This window comes from Equus caballus, chromosome 23, assembly GCF_041296265.1.
Source record: "Equus caballus isolate H_3958 breed thoroughbred chromosome 23, TB-T2T, whole genome shotgun sequence".
NCBI lineage: Eukaryota > Metazoa > Chordata > Mammalia > Perissodactyla > Equidae > Equus > Equus caballus.
This window is the reverse complement of record NC_091706.1, coordinates 15409725-15434910: the sequence shown is the minus strand read 5'-3', so window position 1 is coordinate 15434910 and position 25186 is coordinate 15409725. Positions and strand designations below refer to the sequence as shown.

Below are 25186 nucleotides of genomic sequence, written 5' to 3'. Positions count from 1 at the left end.
GTAATTCTGGCAAAGTCATCTTCATTTTCCATTCCTAAAACTTGCTCAAGGACAGCCAGGGTTTGCATTTGATAGCAAGCAACTGTGTAAACTTGTACATTTGGCGGGAGGCTGTGAGGTGGAAAAACACCCGGCAGAAATCTGACCTGCTCATGAATATGCTGTCTGAAAGCGTCGTTAGCGTGAAACGCAGCATGTTGTGGGAAGACCATCTCAAGCATCCTCCTTTTCTCCATCACTGACATTCAACTTGAAATATACTCCTTCCATACACAAGTCAAAGCAAGACTTTTCCAAGTGTCAGAATCACAAGCTCAAGCTAGTTGTTGGCAGTGAACTTGGTTTCTTTTGCCCCTGGCAGAGTATTAGTAACCAAAGCACAGCTCGCTGAACAGAGCCGCACCAATGGACTGGAGCCCCCCGGGGGCGAAAGAGCATCTTGGTCCCAGCCTGCCCAGCCCTCTAAAGACATGTGCCCCTGGTCCTGAGGGGTTCAGAGTATGCAGTCAAGGATGACATAGCTATATCCCTTTTTTTTTTTCTTTTGTAGGGCAAAGAGGCAGCTTGTTCTCTCTGCAGCAGAAAACAGCAGCAGGCAAACAAGCAGGGTTTCTCAGCAAGCTGTACCAACAAGATGCAAAAGAGAGAGCCCAAGCAGGGGAAGGCAGCTCTGGAGCTGATGGTGCCAAGCCCCGTCAAGTCATCTTTTGCAAACTCGATGGTAATCAATGCCACCCAAGGGCACCAGATGTGCCAATAAAAACCTCTTGCACCTTTGGCTGAATGTGGCTTGAGACTAGCATTTGGTGAGAATATCTGTTGTTTCCAGGCACTCCAGACTGCCGAATACAAAAGTGACTCTTTTGATATTGATAAATAATGTGACACATGATTCCCCCCATAGAAATTGTGCAAATCCTTAATTATGAGGGCACTTTCTCAGGGGCACATTAGAATATTATGCTAAATGAAGTTATCTTCACCTTTGCCAAGGCTTTTGTAAAACTGCACAGTAAGCTGCCCTTAGAAGTCTCTGCTTTTGTTTGTAAATCATCAGTTCAACTTGCACTAAGGTTTCCAGGAATTAAAAAGAAAAAAAAGTCCAGAAAAAATTACATAGAGTGAGACTCCTAAAGTAGGGTTTTTTTTTCCCCCTTTTGGTGAACGGGTCACAAGATTGCAATTCTAAACAATCTCACAATTAATTCTTGAGCTATGCAGTCCAATTAGAACAAATGCTTCCTTTCTGCTTTAATTAGAGATGAGTACACGCCTGTGAGCTTATTTGTATAAAATAAGTGCTCATTAAACAGGGTTTGGACCAGGTTCAGCTTGTTAGAAAGGCCATGAAAAGGGAGCTTTCTCCCACTGTCTCTGGCCCCTTTAACCCCTTAAACGCCCAGAACGGATTTCTTAGATGCAGAGACTATAAAGAGTATCTTTGCAGACATGCAGTGAACTTGAAAGAGGTGATGTGCTTATTGGAACTGTGGGTAAACAAGCCCATCCTCTTTGTGCACACGTAGCATCTTCCTATCCTTTCCCCAGACACTGTAGAGGCCAGAAACCAAGTTGCGCATCTGACGAAGCCCGCTCTATTCTACAGAGAACAGGCTTCTGTGCGATGTGTGCTCCTGGAAGTCTTACTTCTCAGAGTGTGAGCCCCGGGCCAGCAGCAGCAGCCTCGCCCGGGAGTTTGTCAAAACGCAGACTCGTGGGTCCCCACCCAAGACCTAGAGGAATCTGCATTTTAACAAGATCTCCAAGTGATTCGTGCGCACATGGCAATTTGAGGAGCACTGGTCTAAAGGCAGCAAGTGATGGAGATGTTGTTTTACAAGACAAAGGGCCCTTGGGAGCCCCTGAGAAGGCCACTTCCCTTGGAGAGAAGTCAGCCCTTCTCTATGGTGGGGGATTGCCACTTTGACTCCCCAGACTCTCCCACATGTCCCCTCCTGCCTCATCCTTTGGGATGCTCCCAAGACGAAAAGGCCTCAGGTCACAGGGCAGCTCGTCTCTGTACCTGTGCCGTGGGCCTCCTACCCACCCCTTCAGCATGTTGCTGAGCCAGCCGCTGCTGTGTGTCAGGGCCCCTGCTGTGTGTCAGGAATTCAGAAAGGATTCCTGCCCTTGAGGGACTCCCACTCTCATAGGCTGATGCTGGAGGGAGAGAGACGAGTAGAAAAAGTCGTGGGACCCCCAGGCCTAAGATGCCACCAGCAACAGACTGATCATGATGTCCAACAGGAGAAAAGCCAGACGTCCGGGGAGCAGGGAACCTCTGCCTCCGGGGGGAAGGCTCCGCTGTGTGGTACCCTGCCACATGCTGGGAAGCAACTTCCAAGACTGTCTGAGCAGCAAAGAGAGCTTAACTCGCCACACATGGTAAGCGCCACCTTGATGTATTATTCTGCTCAGCAAGAGTTTGTCCATTTTTTTCTCATTTATTTTGTCAGAAAGTAAAACTTGGGTATAACAAAACGTCAGTGTCAAGAAAGTTACTCAAAGGCCTGAGGATCTCCATGTTCTAGCCTGTTGTTCAGTCCCGGCACTTCCTGCAAAGAGCCTGGTGGGAGAAAATGTTGATATGCTCCTGTTACACCACATGGTGCCCGAACAGGGTTGAACAGGGAGCAGCAGACCTAAAATTTCTATCCTTCCATCTCAGACTCTGAGACTAACGTCATTGCTAATCAGGGAACATTGAAGGAGCCCAGACCAGCAGGTAAGTTGCCATCAGTGAGCCTTGTCGCTGGCCCTGCTCTGACCTGGTACCCTGCTTACTGCTACTCCCTGGCGATGGCCCCAGCCCTGCAGCCCTCTCGACGCTGTCTCAGCACCGGGGCAGGACCAGAGACGTCTGTGCTAGCCTCCACTGCATTTCCCCAGCCGCAGCTCCAGCATGAGAAATGCTCTGGTTCCCCATTCCTGCCCCGACTCACCTTTTGCTGGTGAAACAGGAACCTGGAGGAAGACCTGGGAGCAGAACAAGGAAGGAAGCGTCACCCCCTCTCAGGAAGTGTGATTTTCTTCAGACCACGATGACTGTGTCATCCGTCAGCTCGTCTAATGGGTATGGGGTGGTGGAGGGAGCTGTGAGGGAGGCACATTCAGCTGGGTCCAGACCAAATCTGGAAGCATCAAGAACGGAGAGAAGGGTTCAGGCAACTGTGCAGCTTGGTTTTGGGAACTGGGATCAGGTAACCATGTAGCTTGCTGGAAACCTTGAACACAATTTTGTAAAGTTCAGTTGGAGTTCTGGTATAGGAGTTTAAAAATGTTTCCTATTTTTAAAAAATCACATAAGCAAAATACATTCAATGTTTAAAAATAATAAAATACAATTTTAAATGGTCAAACATTACTTGTAAAACCACCACTCTTAACACTTGGGTATATGATGTCCTTCCACATTTTATGTAGAGAGAGATACAAATATAGAGAGAAACTTAGAAATTTAGATATGGCCTAAAATGGACCCAGTGCCCACACTCATTCGTGTGTGCTTTTTAGTTAGTCCTAAACCAAGAACATCTTCTACAATATCATTTTAAATGACCTCATGGTTTCGTATTGGTGCACAGATTACAGTTAGTGCAGCTGACTTGCTATCATTGGACAATTAGGCTATTTCCTCTATCTACCTACCTACCATCTATGTTTTCCTATCTTAAACAGTATTAAACTATATTCTTACACTTAAATCTTTGTACATATTCTTAATTATTTCCTCAGAATAAACATCTGAATATACAATTGCTTGGTTAAAGGGAATTTGTATTTTAGGAATTTTGAGTCATATTGCCAAATTGTCCTCCAGAAAGCTGGTACCAGTTTGTGCTACTTTGTGAGGAACACCGTTCTCGCTCCAGCCAGTGGTTTTGGGGGAAAAAAGTTAGTGGTTTGAGGCCAACAACCAGGAGTGAACTTTTACCACCCACAACCCTCCTGGGCCTCTCGTCCAACGATAGGTAAGATAAAGTCTGAGCCTTCGAGAGCCCAGAATTCAGATGACGGCACCTGGAAGCCTTGTTCTTCTTGCTGGTCGTCCTGACTACTTGGGAGGGTGAATTAAACAACGGATCCTGAGGCTCTGGAGGGGACCTGGTGAGGGTCTTCCGTTATCTGTGACGTCTGAGCGCCAGCTCTGGGCACCTTGGGGTCAGGAGAAATGACCAGAAGTTCCACAACCGCCCAACTGTGGGAGCGGCCAGGGCGAGGGGTACTGAGCGGAGCGACTACAGCCAATCTGTCCGGAGAGCTTGGTGCGCGCTGCTGAGAGCCACCACTGCGGAGGAAGGAAAAGTAGGCGGAGTTTGGGAACGGAATCGGTGAAGCGCGGAGGACCATCCGGATAACCAGCCGCGTAACCAACCAGGGCACGTGGCTGCAGAGGGAAGAAACAAAGGAGAGCTTAACTTAAAAAAAAAGGTAAACTCTCAGGGAGAAGCATCCACAGAGCCCCCCTAAAAGAAAGTTTAACTAAAATATGTTTTGCAAATTAAAACGTTTAATAAAATAATTGATAAGGAGAATAATCATGATGACTGAATCAAATATCTCATAAAGCAAAAATGCAAAAGAAAGGAGGGAAAGAAGGAAGGAAGGAAAGAAGAAAAAAAGAAAGAAAAACAAGAAGTGAAATTAAAAGAGACTTGGAAAATTAAGATGACCTTGTATGCAATATTGAGGAATTCCAATAGCAAAAAGGAAATAGATGGATAAGTGATAAATACATAATAAAAGAAAACATTTTGAACTAAAGAAAACTTTTGAAATAGAAAGGATTCGGCAAATGTCATGCAGGGTTAATAATAGGATTACTGATAATGCTACTAATCATACAGACCAGACCAGAGCTGTCCAATAGAACTTGCTGCAATAATGGAAATGTGCATGATTCTGTGCTGTTCAGCACAATAGCCACTAGCCACATGGGGCTACTAAGCATGTAGTATGAGCAAGGAACAGACTTTTAAATTTTACTTAATTAATTAACATTTACATTTAAATAGTCATATGTGGGGCCCGCCCTGGTGGCCTAGTGGTTGGGTTCAGCATGCTCTGCTTTGGCGGCCTGGGTTCAATGTCTGGGCCTGGACCTACACCACTCATCTGTCAGTGGCCATGCTATGGCAATGACCCACATACAAAAAGAAGAAGATTGGCAGCAGATGTTAGCTCAGGGAGAATCTTCCTCAGCAAAGAGAAAAAAAAAGGCATGAATATCTATTTGGAAATAATTAAATAATTTGGAAATAATTAAAAAATTAAAAAAATAGTCCTATGTGGCTAGTCACTGTCACGTAGGACAGCTTAGATCTAGGCATTTCGCGGTGGAGTTTCTGAAATACAAGCATCAGTGTAACAACTTGTAAACTTCTAGACACACACACATGCTCACCTTGAAAGTACAGAGAGCCGGATTAGTCGTGGACTTCTCTGCAATACTAGAAGGTAAAAGAAAATAGAAGCATATTTACAAACTATTAAGAGAAAAATATGTGATTAAAAATCTTCTGTTCTGCCAGGATAACATTCTTACGTGAGGACAAAAAAAAAAAAAAGGACATTTTTAGATATGTAACTGTTGAGAAAGTGCAGCACCTCTCTCTGAAGAAAGACTCAAGAAAGTACTCTGAAATATGAAGGAAATGGAGCAGAGATCCACGTGCAGGAAAGACAACAGGTGCAAGGAAATTTGATGTGTAGTGAATCTTCTAGAACGAATGATGATGTGACTGGAAGCTGTGATTGAAATATTAAATGAAGTTTCTTCAAACCCACGAAAATAGGAAAATCAATAATAGTAATCTGGGACAACAGCAGCAAAGCAATGTTATCTCTGTGCATGGAAAAGATACCATCTTCTTTTATAATTCATGGAATAGGGATAAAGATTGATTTGGTCTTTGGTTAGAATAAAGCCCTAACAAATTTCCAAATATGGGAGCTTTTATAGATCACATTCTTTGCCCGTAATCCTTCACCCCAAAGCTCAAAGCTAGTAAAGCTCTAACAAAAAGATGTCGCTCAAAAGCTTAAACAGTTGAAATCTTAGAAATGTGTATGTAAATACCTCCCCATATGAAAGAGTAAAAAGAGATTGAAATCGCAAGTTATATAGAAAAATTAAGACGAAACAGGGGATACAACAAAAACTATGCTGGGAGGAAAATTTGTAACACATAGTCTTTATCATATTTAAAAATAATTAAAGAAGAATACAATAAACGAAAGGACTTCGGAGAAGAGGACTAACAAAAATAAAAGTTGAAGTAATGAAATAAAAAAGAAAAAACAGACAAAATAAAAAATCAGTTTTTTAAAAGATAAAATAGATAAAATCATAGAACGGTGTGGGAAACAGAAAACAAAAACACAACGTTAAGAATGAAAAGTGAAGTATCATGATGGATACTAAAAAGAAAAAATAACTACAAGTAGATACTTTAAGCAACTCCACAGCAATATATTTGAAAAATACTGGAAATTGATGATTTTCTAAAAAAATATTAAGCAACAAAATGGACCCAATATGTAGAAGAATAAACATACTAAAAATCTACCTACCTCTGTTAATTTTCGCAGCTAACATCCATTTTATAATCAAAGAATAGACAATCCTTACGTTATTAAATTTTTCTGGTTTACAGAAAATTACGTAAATTTCCCCAACTCATTTCAAATCTATTATAACCTTTAATATCAAAATTTGAGGGAAAAAAGCACTGAAACAAAAGAACAATATACATATAGAACAATAAACATATGAATAATATGGCAAATTTTATATAAGACATTAGAAAACATAATCCAGCAATATACTGAAAGAATGAATATTACAGTGTAAGCCCGTAGGACTTACAGTTGAAAGAATAGTTCCCCATCAGGAAATCTAGAAACATCATCCTTAACTCAATTAAGGAGAAAAACCAAATAATGATATCAAGAGATTCTAAAGAAGTGCTTGATAAAATTTGACAGATATTCTTCATAAAAGCTCTAACTGAGCTCAGATCGAGTAAATGTCTGAAGACCGTGAGCAAATACACGACGTGGTAAAATTCTACGGCCATTTCCAATAATTCAAGGATAAGAGGGGCTGCCCGCTATCACCACTCTTATTCAACGTTGTTGGAAGCTTCTAGAAAATTAAATCAGCAGAATGTATGTTGGAATTAAAAATCCTCAAAACACTTTTTGTTTTCAGAAAATATTAATGTATTCCTAGAAAGCTTGAAAGATTCATTAGAAACCATTTAGAATTTATGACATTTTGATAATGTGTATGTAATTACTACGTATCATATTTATATGATTGTGTATATAAATATACAAAATCAACAGTTCTTTTTTCTGATAATGCAACAATTAGCTAGAAAAGGGAATGGGAAAAGTTCCATTTATGATAGGCTCAGAAACTATAAAATAACCAAGAATACATTGAATAAGAACAAAAAATATTATCAATTTTATTGAAGGACTTAAAACAAGGTAGAAGCAAATAGAGAAACATACCACGTTCTTGGAGGAAAGACGACTTATCTCACGTCTCAACCCTCATGGAATCACTAGTTACGTGGAAGGTACTTCCCACCAGGACCCCTCTTTTATTATGGGACATTAAGAATCGTACTTCTTGGGGCAGGCCTGGTGGCACAGCAGTTAAGTTCACACGTTCAGCTTCGGTGGCCTGGGGTTCGCCGGTTTGGATCCCGGGTGCGAACACGGCACCACTTGGCATGCCATGCTATGGCAGACGTCCCACATAAAACTAGAGGAAGATGGGCACGGATGTTAGCCCAGGGCCAATCTTCCTCAGCAAAAAGAGGAGGATTGGCAGCAGATGTTAGCTCAGGGCTAACCTTCCCCCCTCCACCCCCAAAAAATCATACTTCTAGATTTGAAATATATATGAAAGTATAAATGTGTAAGAATTTCTAATAAAAATTTGAAAAAGGAAAATACCGAGGAGTGGCAGAGAGGATTTGCCAGGCCAGATGTGAAAATATGTTATAAAACTTCTGGAACCAAAATAGTGTGGCATTGCAAGGAAGCGCGGCAGCACTAGTGAGCCCGCAGGCTTCTGGGAGGAGGCGGCTCTGGAGGGAAACTTCACTGACGGAAGAAAGACACACGGAGAATTTTTCAAATCGGTGTCTGTGGATATTTGTTGGGATCTGACAATTCTCTCACAAACCTAAAATGTGTTTTATTTTCAAAATAATGGCACAAGTAAGCATAATCTTATTCTAGGTCATCTGACGGCCACCGATAACTGAGAACTGTCACAAAATCTCCATGCCATATTTGCATTTACAGTCCACAATTGTGTTAGTGCGAAGCAGTGGTGATTTACTCACAGTCCTGTGCGGATAGGGAGAGGCATATTTAAAACACTGGTGATGTGTTTGTGTTGAGTGCCAATTGCCAGCGCGGCTCAGTGACAGCAAAAGGTGACATCAGTTCGAACGACAAGCATGACACGTGCTGTTCTCGGCGGCACACCCAGCTCAGGATGACCTGCCCGTGGCCCTGAGTGCCCTGTTCACTTCTGACCAGCAACCTCGTTGTGGCAACGCGTTGGGTTAATCTGAAGTTTCCTGGCTGTGTAGTTTTATTTGTATTTAATGTGTAAAGCAGATTTAGTTTGACAGTTGCAGAGCTGTGAGAATAAGGAGTCTATACCTAGCATATGCTTGTATATGGTAATAAAAAAAATCACTTATGTAAAAAAAATAGTATAGCATTGGCACAAGAATAGAAAAACAGATCAGTGGAAAAATTAGAGGCACTGTAGAGAGTCTAGAAATAAAGATATATGTGAATTAAATATGAGGTTAAACAGCATTTTATTTCAGTGGGGAAAAGATGATTTATAAATAACCGATATGGACATAATTAATGATCCATATAAATGAAAACAAAGACAGACCCTTGCCTCCCCTACTTACGACGCTGCATTTTCACCAGTTTCTCAACCCAGGCACTGCTGACACCAGGGCTGGATGGCTGTCAGCGTGGGGGCTGACCTGGCCATTGTAGGATGTTTGACAGCATCTTTGCCCTCTACCCACTAGATGCCAGTAGCATCCTCTTGCCCCAGGCTGTGACAAACAAAAATGTGCCCAGACGTTATCAGGGGGTAGGAGAGGGAAATTGCCCAGGTGAGAACTATTGGTTTAGGTGTACTGAAGACCTAAATGGAAAAAAAGTCTTCATCATCATCATCAGGAATATCCCAGGACATATTCATAGGAGAATGTCCATGACTACATTTTTAGTGGTAAAATACAGTTAAAAACCTTGTGTGTATCCATATGGGACTGATTGATTAGACTACTGTGCTTCCACGCAGTGGAGTATTATGTAGCTACCAAAAAGGTTGTAGCTCACTTAGAGGAGGTCCATGATTTATCCTTAAGCAGCAAAAGAGGTTTGCTTTGTTTTTAAAGCAAAGGGAGAGCAAAAGCCTTTGTGTGTGGGGGGAAGCGTGTATAAATAGATATTTTACATGTTTGTATAAGTGTTGAGGACATGGTGGGGGGACACAAACCATCATGCTACCCCTGGCCACCTTGAAGGAGCAGAGGTGGAACCGAGCAGCTGGATTTGGATGCGCCAGAGGAGATTCTTGGCTTTAACTTTTATTACTAGTCTACTGTAACAAGCACGTAAGAATTTTGCAATCTGAAAGGAAAAGCCAGTAGAGTTTATGTAGGTCAAAGGCCTAACAATCCAGGCGTGGGGACATTTTCTGGCTGAATGTGCTAAGTGCTGTAACTTAGTGACGGATATATTTTTGGGGGTAGTGTGTGGTGGCGTGGTGTAGTGGGTTTTTGGTTGAGCAGGAGGTATAGTGAGTGGAAGGGTTGCCGCCAAAAAGATCTATGTGTGTCCAAATTCCTGGAACCCATGAATGTGACCTTATTTGGAAAAAGGATCTTTGCAAATGTAATAAGTTAAGGATGTTGAGATGACAGCATCCAGGATTACCCGGGTAGGGCCTAAATCCAGTGACAAGCATCTTTATAAGAGAAAGAGAGAGATTTGAGACACACAGAGGAGAAGGTGACGTGGAGGAAGGCAGAGACTGGAGTGATAGAGCCACAAGCCAAGGAGTGCCTGCAGCCATCAGAAGCTGGAAGAGTCAAAGCACAGATTCTCCCCTGGGGCCTCTGGAGGGAGCGACCCAGCCAACGCCTTGACTGCAGACCTCCGCCCTCCAGAACTGGGAGGGAAGACGTCTCTACTGCTAAAGCCGTCCAGTCTGCAGGAATTCTTGACAGCAGCCACAAGGAACGAGCGTGAGGAGGCTTTTCTTTTGGGGGGATGGTTGAGGGAGCCTTCATTAGAAGTGTGGCTCTTGTCTTGCATCTTAAATGACTTGGGAAAGGGAGGGAAGCTACTCTAGGTAAGGGAACAGCATGAGCAAAGGCCCAGAGGCCTATCGGGGCAGAGGGCTAATGTGGCTGGGGTATATTTAATGGTTAGGGCAGGTGGAAGGTGAAGCATCATATATTCTTCTGAATTTCTTAGCTGGAGGAACTAATTCACAGACAATTTAAGTATATTTTCTAAAAGGATTGAGCAAGGGGCCAGCCTGGTGGCGCAGTGGTTAAGTTCGCACGTTCCACTTCGGCAGCCTGGGATTTGCCAGTTTGGATCCCGGGTGGAGACATAGCACCGCTTGACAAGCCATACTGTGGTAGGCACCCCACATATCAAGTAGAGGAAGATGGGCACAGATGCTAGCTCAGGGCCAGTCTTCCTCAGCGAAAAAAGAGGAGGATTGGCAGCAGTTAGCTCAGGGCTAGTCTTCCTCAAAAAAAAAAAAAAAAAATGGATTGAGCAAATTCCTGCCAGAGACAGAACTCTGGTAAAATGTGCCTTCAGCATCCAAGTCACCAGGGGGAGATTGCAGCCCTCTAAAGCCCCGAGAGAGAGAGAGAGCGTGAGAAGTGACTGCTTGTGTTCAGAAGGCAGCAGCTTGTTGGGTCTTGAGGGCTCTGTTCTCAGCCAGTTCGCTCACATTCCGAGCAGACGGCTCGCTTTGGCGTCCATGTAATCCCTGCCAGAATGGGAAGCCCCCAAGCTAGGCAGAAAACAAAATCTCTTCATCATTTGACATGATAAAGCGTGTGGCTGTTGAGTAAGAAGAACTGGCACAACCATGGGCGTGTTCAGTCTTATCCCATCCACTCCATCCCCAGTGGGAAACGAGTCTCTACCAGCCAGCACATCAGAGAGGGTCTTCTGGTGGCCTGGGAGGGGACAGAAGCCACGCCTTTCCTTTGTGCACCATACGTGGCCTTGCCTTCCACCAGCATGGATTCTGCCACCTGTTGTGCAGAGTTCTTGTTGCAGACGAGTGTGTCTTCTCCTTGATACCCTTAGAAATACCCCAGCGGGGACTTCCGGTGGTGCGGACTGAGACCAAAGAGGAATGAGCTTACGTGCCAGAAACGCTTGCAGATGTATGGTTGAAACATTTGTTTCACAGGGCTGACACTATAAATAGAATGTGGATCAGAAAGAAGGCAACAGTTTGCATGGGTGGCCTTGTCTTCCTGGCAGAGATATTTCCCAGAAGCACACACCACTGGAGCTAGCTCTGGATCCAATGAAACCGCCAAGTCATCCTTGCGACATGGCTCCCAGCTGCCCGTGTGCCAAGCCCTCTCCCTCACTGTTGGAAACCCATCTGCATCATCTTCAGAAACTTCCATGGGAGGCCGGGGGCTCTCATCCATTGCGGATATGCATGTGAAATCCTGTCTCCTGTGTGGATGGTGGAGGGGGTGTGTGTGAGTGCGTGTGCAGAAAGTCCCAAGCAGTGGGAGTTCTGCTCCCATCAGTGATGAAAGCACAGGGCCTTGGCTGCAGCCCAAGTGAGTGCTACGGGACTTCTCGCTTGTCCCCCGCACAGGGGAGGCAAGATTCTTGCCTGATCTTGGGAAAGACTGAAAACTTGGAGTGGGGGCAGTATGGACATGAAGTAGACTGCAGTTGGGGTTGTCTGCTGGGTGACCAGGGGCACAGTGGGCGCAGCGGTGTGCGGGAGCAGTAGGAATGGCTGGGGAAGGAGGAAGGTGCGGTGGTCTGTCATATCCTGTCTTCTGCTTGTAGCCACCATGGGCCAAGGGGAGGGAGAGGCGAGCACGGGAGCAAAGGGGAGAAGGTAGGAAGCCAAAGTACTTATTCTGCCCCAGCAGCCAATAAGCTGGCAAGAGAAGACCAAGTAAGTGGGAAGACAGAACGTCTCCGTGACGGAGCGCCAGCTGAGCAGAGTGTGAGAGCCTTTGTCTGCACGCGGGTGGTAATAGAGCTGTCACGTGGTTGGGAAGAAACCAGGGGCCTCCGGGGCTGTGCTCCCCACACATTTGTTTCTCATCCCAAGTTAGAAATAAATGAAGGCGCTGCGTGGAGCTTTCCTACATCCATGAGGCCAGTCAAGCCTCCCTAATCTTACGTCCATTTTACAAAAGGGGAAATTAAGGCTCAGAAAGGTGAAGTCACTTGTTCAGGATCTTAGAGTGGGGTCACAAACCCAGGGCTTTGGTGACAAAGCTGGGCAATAGCAGAAGGTCCCAGTCCTGCTCCTCTTGGGAGGAATGCATATATTCTTAATGGCAGAAGGGGTTCCCCTCCTCCTGTGGCACAAACACCGAGTGCTTATTTTGCCCAGAACTAATACTCACTGAAACACACCATCTCATTTGCTCCTCGAGATCCTATGAGTTAGGTTTAGTTACTCCACTGTTTGGAGCAACCTGAGAGAGCTTCTCCAAGGGCACCCAGCAAGGTCATGCCAGAGCCTGGAGGCCATGCTCTGGTCCCCCCGCCACAGTCCTGCCTCGCTCATGGGACAAAGGCCCTGCTGACTCCCTGTGCCGCGTCCCATTTGCAGCTGGCTCTGCCCAGGAGAGGCACCGCGTTGAGCCCACGCAACAGCGCCCATCACTCATTACTCATGGCCTCCTGGGCCTCCCAGTGATTAAGCCCTTAGAACTTCCCCTTGGCCCTGGTGACATCATTGCATAATTAAGGTGACTGTGATGCCCAACTGCATGCACCAAACAAAGGTCCCTTGTTTGGATTCATCCTCCAAACTCTCCCTGTGCGAGACTGAGCCCCTGCTGGCAATTAGGGAAGCTGGTTTAACCCGGCTGAACGAGAGCAGGGCTCAGGGCAAAGTGGTGGACAGGGAGACTCGTGTCAGCTCTTAATGTGACTTGGTGATGAGGCACCAATAAAAGATAATAAGGGGTGGGCTTACCCTGAAAGAGGAGGGCTCCACACTCATCTGCAGCCTTCCCTTTATGTAATTTTCTTGCCAAGTAGCTAAATATATTTTTTTGTCTCCTTTTATTGCTCAGCTGACGCTTCTATGGAGCTATACAAAGAGGTCACCTGCCCCGAGGTGAGTCGTGTCTACCAGCGCATTGTGCTAATGCGCATCAATTCTGCAGCACAAGCTACAAAGGTTCCAACCAGCTTTGCCACTTACTAGCTGTGTGACCTCAGACAAGCTCCTTAAACTCTCACTGCCTCAGCTGCTGCATCCACAGCATGGCGGTAACGACGCTGGTACCTCCGTCGGAAGCTGCTGTGCGGATATAAAGCGAACTGACACACGTTAAGGTGGAGGACAGCGCCCAGTGCATCAGCACTGTGGGTTTGTTCCGATGACCTTGAAAACTTTCTTAACTGTCTTTGCACAACTTTATGGTGTCTTGCATAAAGCAGGGGTTCCATCACTGTCCCTTGTCTCTCAGCAATGTTCAATGTTCTCAGCCCAAAAAAGAAATGGCAATTATGTGACGGGATGGAAGTGTTACCTAATGCCCTGGTAGCCATCATTTTGTAATACATAAGTGTATCAAATCAACACGTGGTGCACCTGAAACTCACACAAATGGTATTTGTCAATTTTATCTCAGTAAAGCTCGAAAAAAATTGTTTTTCATGTCCCTTCATTACATTTTCTCCCTGTCCCTCTTCTTTCTCTTTGTCCCTCTCTCTCCACAAACAAGGACTCCATTTCTACCTTCATACAAGCTAAAGTGAAGTGTGGTGAAGACCCACCGGTATGAGCGTATGACGAGTTGAGAAGGAGGTCACGGCAGTGGCCACAGCGTCTCTGCGTGCACGCCTGCCCGAGGGGGAGAGCTTCCCTTTCACGTGCTCAGAATTTACATTTCTCTCTCCTATTACATCTTTTGAGTTCTTTTGAATTTCAGGTACTCACTTATGAATTTTTCAGTTTATTGTCAGTTTTGAAATCTTGTAAAAGCCATTTTGTAATTCACCAAAATTCTAGCAATTTTAGAATTCTTGGACTAACTTCTCTAATAGCACATTAATGTTTATTTCTTACAAATTTGAACTATTTGTATAATTTATAGGACTTCATATTGGATGATATAGTTTTAATAGCTTTTGGAGATACCTACAAAATTACATTTGTCTGACTTTTAATTCTCTCAGAGGAGCAATTTCAGAAATTATTAAGGAACATAATGCGATTTGTGCTATTGGAACATACTCTTCAGAAAAGTATATTTTAAAATTTCCATATAAGGTTGATACCCCATTCACCATAAATATAAGTCTCTGAGGAAGGATCTGATATTGCACGACAATTAAAAATGTTAAAATTTGGCTACTGTTAGAAAAATAAATTTAAGAAAAGGCTTTAGTGAAAGAATTGGGGAAAAAAACCAAATTGGGAAAAATAAAGATGATATTTGAAAAGAAAGGAAAAAACTACAAAGAGGAATGAGGATCTCACGGGTAAGAGGCTGACACACTCTGGAAAACGCCGGAAGAAGTGGACGTTTATATTTGTGTCATGTTCAAGAGCATATTCATGAATATATTTGCAAGATTACGGGTGACTGGAAACTTCAGCAAATTGGCGTTGGTGACATGATCATGTGGTGAATTACTGCACGTCATCTTCTAAAGTCTGTTATGAAAGAAGTCTCCACTTGCCCGTCTCAAGTAACACTTGTGAGGAGTTTAAGCAGAAACAGAGTAAATGACTAATTGTTGGAGAGACGTAGAGAGGCCTCTATGAGTTGAGAGGAGAGCAGGCTAAAGGATTTCTTCTAGTAAATGTCTGTAGTGAAGAATCAGATATGTGTGGGAGAGTGCACAAGTCATGAGTGACAGCAGAGTGAAACTTGCATGCAGCCCAGGACAGGAAACATCTACAGCCTTCCAAAAGGGCTTCTTGCTTCCCGCTGCAGGGGCTGTGCTCCCTCCCCCGGAGCAACCACCATCCTGTCTTCCCTCACCACAGATCAGCTCTGTCTTTGTGTGTCTACTTTGAAGATTATGTAAACAGAATCATACGTGTGAACTCTGTAGTGTGGGCTCCCTTTGCTCAGCATAACGATGTGAGATCTGTTCATGCCGTGTGGTTATAGTTCTTTTGTTCTCGTCGTCTAATATTCCTCATAGGCACATCCTGCAGTTGATCCATTCTATTGTTGATGAGCGTTTGGGTTGCTTTCAATTTGAGACGATTACAAAGAGGGTTGCTCTGTACTTTCCAGCACATGCGTTTGGTGAGGATATGTACACATTTGTTTAAATGATTTTGAAAATTTCTGCAAAGTTTTAATTGACTGACTTTTAGATTCACTTCATACTAGTTTGTCCTGGGAGTGGACTTGCTGAATTATAATGTGTGCATGACTTCAGCTTTCGTAGATGGCACCAGTTTTCTGGAGTTGTTGTATCCACTTACATTCTCCCAGCAGCGTGTGAGTTCTAGCTCCTCTCTATCCTTGTCAACAGTTGGTCTTACCATGTATCGAGCACAGTTCCATAAGCTTATTGACTATCCAACATTCTCTTTCATGATGTGCCTATTTAATTCTTCAGCACATTTTAAAAATTGGAGAGTCTGTCTGTCCCTATTGACTCATATGAGTTATTTATATATTCTGGATACAAGTTATTTTGGTGATATATGTATGGCAAGCACGTTCTCCCACTCTGTGGCTTGCCTTTTACTTCTCTTAACAGTATCTTTTGATGAACATATGTTCTTAATTTAAGGTAGACCAATTCATTTCCTTAATGGTCAGTACTTTTTGTGTCCCTAGGCTATTTTGTGTCCCCATGATTTTTCATGTCCCTCTCAATGCCAAAATTCTGTGACTCAGTGACGCTCCCTTAGCTTTTCCACATGTTCCTTCAGCTCAGGCTCTGCTAGTTATGCCATTCCTGTTTACGGGAGCAGAGAGACACACTCAGGTTGCACAATTATAAGGAGGTGGTGTGCCAGGATAGGTGGGTATGAAGGAAGACAGCCAACAGACCCAGCCGTCATGCAGCCCGGAGTCAAGGAATTTGGCACATTGTTCAGGAACTGGAATGTTATTCTAGGTCCAATAGTGACCTTGTAACTAGATGATTGTGAAACCTGCCTGCAGCCAGTGTCCATATCCCTATCCAACACGCCTCGTCATTGTGGCTCACCCATTCTCTCTGTTTCTCTTGCTCATGCCATACTATCTTCTCAGTACCTTCTTTCTTTCTCTGTCTCATGACTTCTTCTTATTGCCTTCACTCTGTGGCTCTCTGTTTTAAAATATAGTGTATTAATAGAAAATTGGATGTATAGTAAGGCCAACAGATCCAGAGATGACTGCCATTGTAAAGTTTGTTACTCACAGATCCCAAGGCCATGCCACAGGGGGCCACAAGGGGAAGCACCGGGCTGGTCAGGAGGTGGAGGAGTGAGGGAAAGCGTGGGCATGAGCCTTTACTGTGGTTTCTACAAGGAAGAATGTGTGAGGCGAGGTGAACTAGGATTGCCTTGTCTGAATGATTTCAGGGGGCTCTGGGGCACAGGGGAGTCCCTGGTCGTCAGGGACCGCGTCCTGGGGTGATAAGACAGGTGGATAGTGGCCCAGGGTATGAGAGCTCTGTGGAGGAGGAACTTGGCGTGTGGGTTTGTATTGAAAAGCGTGCTTACAGGCAAATGGTTTTCTCTCTCACACAACTGGCTATCTCAGGGAGGGGCAGTCCCTCCAAAATCAGCAAGGCCCCAGACATCAAAGGATCAGAACACAGAGAATACAAGATGCAGTTACTGCAGTCTCTGGCCCCTCTCCCCTCCTGAGAACTGTCAGTCCCCTGCCATAACTTACATTCAAGGAACTCCCCACGGGAGGCAGAATTGTCTGGAGAAGCCTGTTTTTGCTTCTGAGCTGAGCCCCTTGACAGCCCCCCCGCTCCCCACCCCGTAGCTGATGGGTCAGGCCTGGGATGGGAGCCTCACCGGTGTCTGCCAGCTGGCGCCCAAGCAGTGCCCACCTGTGGTCAGCTGTCCTCGGAGGGGATGTTCTTCCCCTGTGTCTACCTGTCACTGCTAAGCTTCCCACATTCCTTTTCGTGCCCCCCACCATGTCTGAGTTCTCTTTCCTGAATTTCCAGAGTGGTTTTTTCTCATCTTCTTTTATGGAACTTTTCACTATGCCATTTGATATGTGTTGTTTGTGTATCTACATTCATTCCCTTTAAAAACGTGCAGGCACCTGAGGATGGGGACTAGGTTCCTGTGTCTTATTCAGCCTGGCCTTACCCCTTCCCTCTCTGACCTCAAGTGTCTAGCACAAAGCTTGGTGCGTCAGTGTTCAATGAGCTCTTACTGAATAACAGAAATCTAATATTTCAGGTTAGGTCCCCACAGACGCAGACCCTAAGACAAGGATTCAGGGGCAAGTTGTCTACTTGGGCAGTGATCCCCGGAAGCACTGGCAGGAGGTGGGGAAGGAGAGAGAAGAGAGGGGAGCTGCCAGGCCAGTGTGGGCCAGCGAGCTATTTACCTGTGAAGGACATTGGGCCCAATCCTTCTGGCACTTTATGTAGGACACAGCTTGGGGTTGTCCCATCTGGATTATTGGTCCGTATGCCACTGGACATGGGCTGCCCCAGGGCCAGTTAGCTCCCTGACACGTAGCAGAGCCTGCTCCTGTGGCCAGAACAGATCCTCCACGGGGTCCTATGGTAAGAAACCAAGCCACTGACCTGTGAGCCCCAGTGGGTTATGGGTGGGGCACCAAGGCATCTTCTATCCCTAAGTTGTAAAAGAAAGGTTAAATAGCCACGGGTCCTAAAATCTAGGTACCTACATTGGCCAAGAGACAGGAAAAAAGGGAGATTTAGAGACATTTCCTCATAGGGAGTGACCGGCTGACATTGGGGGTAGGTGGTCGATGTCCTCATGGGCTTCCCACCTTTTCTCATCCTCTGCCTGGCTCCCACAGCTGGGAACAGCTGGGCTGCATCCTGGGCTAAGCTGTCTGGAAAACCATGGTGTGGCCAAGGAATGCGTCGAGTGGGGCCGGCAGGGGCCTCCCAGCTGTCACGTTTCATGTGAGCCCTCCCCCTTCGCCAAGCAGCAATATGACTCTGAGGACACCACTGTCATCTTTTCCCCTTCACTCTGAGAGGCCACTTCTCCCCTTTGCAGAGCATGCTGATGACCATTTCCTCCTTGGAAACATCTGTGAGTCCCGGCCCCAGGTTAGGCCAGTCTTTTCTTATTTTGCTCCAAGTTCTCTGGCTGCACAGAGGTAGGGCCCTCAGGGAGCCCCCATCCACACGGGCACAGTGAAGTGGAGAATGCCACACTATGGATAGATTTACCAAGGCAAAAAGGAATCAAGATAATATAGACTCTCCTGGCCCCAAACCCAGTTTAGGAGACCCACATTGGAAAAGCAGACGAGGATGGGGTGGGAAGGGGATGAAAGTGGAAACTGACTCGGAACTCTGGAGTTTGGATTCAGTGCAAATGTCATCACTTCAGTCAATGCACAGGAGCGTCTCAGCAAACTTCCATGTTTCAGACATTCTGGAATTTGCCAATTTATATTTTATATTTTTGAACATTCTTCTGGAATAATCTGTCAATTAACATACACCAGATTCCTTTTTTTCCCATTCGCAAAACCCTACAAAAATGTTTCCTAAACCCATCAGTTCTCCCGAGTTTTCTAGTGATCCCCAGCAGGCCTCCCCATGTGTCAGCAGTTGCGGTGTTCTGTAACATTCCACGGCACCAAGAGTTTGAGTGCTCCCTGGGGACAAAGCTTTCTGTTATGCTCTGGCCAGAATCCTAGACTGGGAGGGCCAGGTACAACCCGTTGAGTTGACAAGGGTAGTTTTTAAAAAAAATAGAGCAAACTGATTCTGGATTCTGTTTTAAGTAAAGTAAGGTGGTTAAAATAAAGAAAGAAGAGAAGAGCCAACATAAAAGGTACCACAGATTGGAAGCTGGAATAACGTGGCAAGAACACTGGCCTGGGAGCTCATCCCAAAACCCAGATAAATAGCATGGTGACCTTGGACAAGTCCCTCAACATCGCTGACTTCAGTTTCCTCCCCATCTGTAAAACTGGACCACACTCCATCTCTAAAATACTTAAGAACACATAAATTTTCAAAATACGCAGACATGGATATCCTCATACACTTTGGATAAGGGAAGCAGTGCTTTATGTCATAAAGAGATACTTGTTAGTGGACTGAAAACCAAGTAATACAGATGAGGCTACCATACAGAGGACACAACACTGCCTAAAGATGTCATCTCTCAGATTTAAAAATTGTCTATTTTTACAGCATTTTATGAAGTGTATTAGCAAAACCTTGAAGCAGAAAATGCTGTTCCTTTGAATCAACATTTAAAGATTTTTCTCCCTATTCTTTCAGGTGTCAGAATAGTAACTTCATTTTATCATACACTTCTCGTGTGTCAGTACCACTAATCCACACACTGACCCATCAGAGTGGCATTCTTACACCCCTTCTCCTGATGAAGAAATTTGTCTGTGGAGAGGTTGAAGACCTCGCCCCAGGTCACTGAGCTGGTAAGGAGCAGTACTGGGATTGAAACCATGCCTGTTTCTGTGCATTCATCAGCAGAGCCTTTCTGGAGATGCTGAGGGAGATACTCAGAAAACAACGCTTTTCCTCTCAGATTCACTTGAATTCTCTCCAATGCACTTGACTCTGAAAAGGACTTTCGGAAAAACCAAGGTGTGATTGAGAAGATTTCTTTGTCTTCAGGAGAATTCTAGAGGGACAGGCTCTATGAATTATGGGTGAGCTTATCCCCAACAAGAAGGAAAGCTTTTGCTTGTTGGAGCGCTGGGACTCCTGTTAGAGATAGCATGGGTTCGTCTGAACAATTGATTGAATCTTTCCTAAAGGGGTCATTGTCTCAGGGGTCCTTCACTCTAAGGTTTAAGCTTCATCAAATCTCATTAGCTGGTACACTGATTTGCCTTCTATCTTTTGCATTTGGCTTTCCAAGTTTCCAAGCACAGGTTTTGCAATGTCATCAGATCAGTAAAATATTTCTAACTGAACTCGAGTTTTCATCTGAAGCTAGAAATGCATTAAGCAATTCCGAAATGACCATCGGACACCAGATTCTATTCTCAGTCCCTCCTGTGGCAAGGGAAGAACAGTGCCGTTTGCCAAGTCTCAGATCCATCCCACACTGCCATCCCGAGATGGTCCTGATTCAGTCATTTTTGGTTTTAATTTGTTTATTTGTGATGGTGAATTGCTGCTTCTAGGAGGGTCCCATTTAAAAAAAAAAATCTCAGAAGACATCAAAAAGTTCTGACAAAACAACATCTTGATGATTTAAGTGTAAATATGCCAGAGACATATGGTTTCTATTATTCCTGAAATAACACATGGGTTTAAAATTCAAGGGGAAAAGTGTTTGGTAAAACACATTGAGAACTTGGCTGAATGTCTTTTAAAGATGGGTTCTGAAGCCTGAAGGGGAAAGCACCCCGAGGGGACAATTCCAGGCGCTCCACCCCTCCCTAGTTTGTTTCTTTTCTTGATCACCCGTGGCACTTGTGTTGCCACTAGAGCACTGATTTATCTGCCACCACAAGAAATTTATCCGGCAAGTTATGTTTTGGTGAACAGTCTAAGTCCGGATCCTATCCCTGTTGTTCACTAGGATAATGTTGGTTTTAGGCAAGTTACTGCATCTGAAAAATAGGGAAGTAATATATTTCATAGGATTGTAATTCACAGAAATTTTGTGAGCGTGTGGGCTATTCCATGTCAACTGCCTGGCATATAGCAGATGCTTAATAAGAGGCAGCATTTAAAGTGATCATTGTTCACTTAAAAAGTGGTGACGGGAGGATGGAGAAGGGATCCAGGATCACAATTGTTTCTAGAGTACGAGGAATCCATGGGATCACATGAGACCTTCTACCCGCTTCCTCAACCAGAAACAACCCCTGGGGGATAGAGAGGCTGTACCAACTGCTACTAAATACAGAGAAACAAGAACAAGCTCCAAACTGGGGGTTCAGAATAAACTCAGTCTGCACAGACCAACTCACCAAGGCGCTCGCTCCTCAAGGCACACTTTTCAAGGGCTTTTGATTTAAGGATATTCCTTTTAACCTGGTAACATTTGAATTACATTTTTTTTAATTCATGATTTTTTTTTCTTTTCTTTTTTTTTTTTATTAATGTTATGATAGATTACAACCTTGTGAGATTTCAGTTGTACATTTTTGTTAGTCCTGTTGTGGGTACACCACTTCCCCCTTTGTGCCCTCCCCCCACCCCCCCTTTTCCCTGGTAACCACCCATCAGATCTCCTTATCAATATACTAACTTCCACCTATGAGTGGAGTCATATAGAGTTCGTCTTTCTCTGACTGGCTTATTTCGCTTAACATAATACCCTCGAGGTCCATCCACGTTGCTGTGAATGGGCCAATTTTGTCTTTTTTTATGGCTGAGTAGTATTCCATTGTGTATATATACCACATCTTCTTTATCCAATCATCAGTTTCTGGGCATGTAGGTTGGTTCCACGTCTTGGCTATTGTAAATAATGCTGCGATGAACATAGGGGTGCAACGGACTCTTGAGATTTCTGATTTCAGGCTCTTAGGATAGATACCCAGTAATGGGATGGCTGGGTCATAGGGTATTTCTATTTTTAACTTTTTGAGAAATCTCCATACTGTTTTCCATAGTGGCTGTACCAGTTTGCATTCCCACCAACAGTGTATGAGGGTTCCTTTTTCTCCACAACCTCTCCAACATTTGTCGCTCTTGGTTTTGGATGTTTTTGCCAATCTGACGGGTGTAAGGTGATATGTTAGTGTAGTTTTGATTTGCATTTCCCTGATGATTAGCGATGATGAACATCTTTTCATGTGTCTATTGGCCATATTCATATCTTCTTTTGAGAAATGTCTGTTCATGTCCTCTGCCCATTTTTTGATTGGGTTGTTTGTTTTTGGTTGTTAAGCAGTGTGAGTTCTTTGTATATTATGGAGATTAACCCTTTGTTGGATAAGTGGCTTGTAAATATTTTTTCCCAATTAGTGAGCTGTTTTTTTGTTTCAATCCTGTTTTCCCTTGCCTTGAAGAAGCTCTTTAGTCTGATGAAGTCCCATTTGTTTATTCTTTCTATTGTTTCCCTCAACTGAGGAGTTACAGTGTCCGAAAAGATTCTTTTGAAACTGATGTCAAAGAGTGTACTGCCTATATTCTCTTCCAAAAGACTTATTGTCTCAGGCCTAATCTTTAGGTCTTTGATCCATTTTGAGTTTATTTTGGTGTGTGGTGAAAAAGAATGGTCAATTTTCAGTCTTTTGCATGTGGCTGTCCAGTTTTCCCAGCACCATTTGTTGAAGAGACTTTCTTTTCTCCATTGTAGGCCCTCTGCTCCTTTGTCGAAGATTAGCTGTCCATAGATGTGTGGTTTTATCTCTGGGCTTTCAATTCTGTTCCATTGATCTGTGGACCTGTTTTTGTACCAGTACCATGCTGTTTTGATCACTGTAGCTTTGTAGTATGTTTTGAAATCAGGGATTGTGATTCCGCCAGCTTTGTTTTTCTTGCTCAGGATTGCTTTAGCAATTCGCTGTCTTTTGTTGCCCCATATGAATTTTAGGATTGTTTGTTCAATTTCTGTGAAGAATGCTCTTGGGATTCTGATTGGGATAGCATTGAATCTGTAGATTGCTTTAGGTAGTATGGACATTTTAACTATGTTTATTCTTCCAATCCATGTGCATGGAATGTCTTTCCATCTCTTTATGTCATCGTCAATTTCTTTCAAGAAAGTCTTGTAGTTTTCATTGTATAGATCCTTCACTTCCTTGGTTAAGTTTATCCCAAGGTATTTTATTCTTTTCGTTGCGATTGTGAATGGGATTGAGTTCTTGAGTTCTTTTTCTGTTAGTTCATTGTTAGTGTATAGAAATGCTACTGATTTATGCACGTTAATTTTATACCCTGCTACTTTGCTGTAGTTGTTGATTATTTCTAATAGTTTTTCTATGGATTCTTTGGGGTTTTCTATATATAAGATCATGTCGTCTGCAAACAGTGAGAGTTTTACTTCTTCGTTACCTATTTGGATTCCTTTTATTTCTTTTTCCTTCCGAATTGCTCTGGCCAGCACCTCCAGTACTATGTTGAATAGGAGTGGTGAAAGTGGGCACCCTTGTCTTGTTCCTGTCCTCAGAGGGATGGCTTTCAGTTTTTGTCCATTGAGTATGATGTTGGCTGTGGGTCTGTCATATATGGCCTTTATTATGTTGAGGTACTTTCCTTCTATACCCATTTTATTGAGGGTTTTTATCATAAATGGGTGTTGGATCTTGTCGAATGCTTTCTCTGCATCTATTGAGATGATCATGTGGTTTTTGTTTTTCATTTTGTTGATGTAGTGTATCACGTTGATTGACTTGCGGATGTTGAACCATCCCTGTGTCCCTGGTATAAATCCCACTTGATCATGGTGTATAATCTTTTTGATGTATTGCTGTATTCGGTTTGCCAAAATTTTGTTGACGATTTTTGCATCTATGTTCATCAGTGATATTGGCCTGTAGTTCTCTTTCTATGTGTTGTCCTTGTCAGGTTTGGGGATCAGAGTGATGTTGGCTTCATAGAATGTGTTAGGGAGTACTCCATCTTTCTCAATTTTCTGGAACAGTTTGAGAAGAATAGGTATTAAGTCTTCTTTGAATGTTTGGTAGAATTCTCCAGAGAAGCCGTCTGGTCCTGGACTCTTACTTTAGGGGAGGTTTTTGATTACCATTTCTATTTCCTTACTTGTGATTGGCCTATTCAGATTCTCCATTTCTTCCTGATTCAGTTTGGGGAGATTGTAGGAGTCTAGGAATTTGTCCATTTCTTCCAGGTTGTTCAATTTGTTGGCATATAGTTTTTCATAGTATTCTCTTATGATCTCTTGTATTTCATTGGTATCTGTTGTGATTTCTCCTCTCTCATTCCTAATTTTATTTATTTGCAATTTCTCTCTTCTTTTCTTGGTGAGTCTGGCTAAAGGTTTGCCAATTTTGTTAATTCTTTCGAAGAACCAACTCTTTGTTTCATTGATCCTTTCTATTGTCTTTTTTGTTTCAATATCGTTTATTTCTGCTCTTATTTTTATTATTTCCCTCCTTCTGCTGACTCTGGGCTTTGTTTGTTCTTCTTTTTCTAGTTCTGTTAGGTGTCGTTTGAGGTTGCTTATGTGAGCTTTTTCTTGTTTAGTGAGGTGAGCCTGTATTGCGATGAATTTCCCTCTTAGGACTGCTTTTGCTGCATCTCAAATGATTTGGTATGTCGTGTTCTCATTTTCATTTGTCTCCAGATAATATTTGATTTCTTCTTTAATTTCTTCAATGATCCATTGTTTGTTCAGAAGCGTGTTGTTTAGTCTCCACATTTTTGCACCTTTCTCTGCTTTTTTCTTGTAGTTGATTTCTAGTTTCATAGCATTATGATCAGAAAAGATGCTTGATATTATTTCAACTCTCTTGTATTTATTGATGTTTGCTTTGTTTCCCAAAATATGGTCAATCCTTGAGAATGTTCCATGTACACTTGAGAAGAATGTGTAACCTGCTGTTTTTGGATGAAGTGTTCTATATATATCTATTAAGTCCATCTGGTCTAATTTTTCATTTAATTCTATTATTTCCTTGTTGATTTTCTGTCTGGATGTTCTGTCCATTGGTGTTAATGGTGTGTTGAGGTCCCCTACTATTATTGTATTGTTGTTGATGTCTTCTTTTAGTTCTATTAAGAGTTGCTTTACAAATTTTGGTGCTCCTGTGTTGGGTGCGTATATATTTATAAGTGT

General features: G+C 43.5%; 1 long non-coding RNA gene across 1 annotated transcript; it reads right to left on the bottom strand.

Annotated features, from left to right (window-relative positions):
- Window positions 1-2424: 2424 nt before the first annotated feature.
- On the bottom strand, window positions 2425-4311 carry LOC111770245 (uncharacterized). Its single transcript, XR_002803407.2, has 3 exons — window positions 4021-4311; window positions 2943-3131; window positions 2425-2566 (listed from the first exon to the last, which is right to left on the bottom strand). It is a non-coding gene; the product is annotated as an uncharacterized lncRNA (long non-coding RNA).
- Between the last annotated feature and the right edge of the window lie 20875 nt (window positions 4312-25186).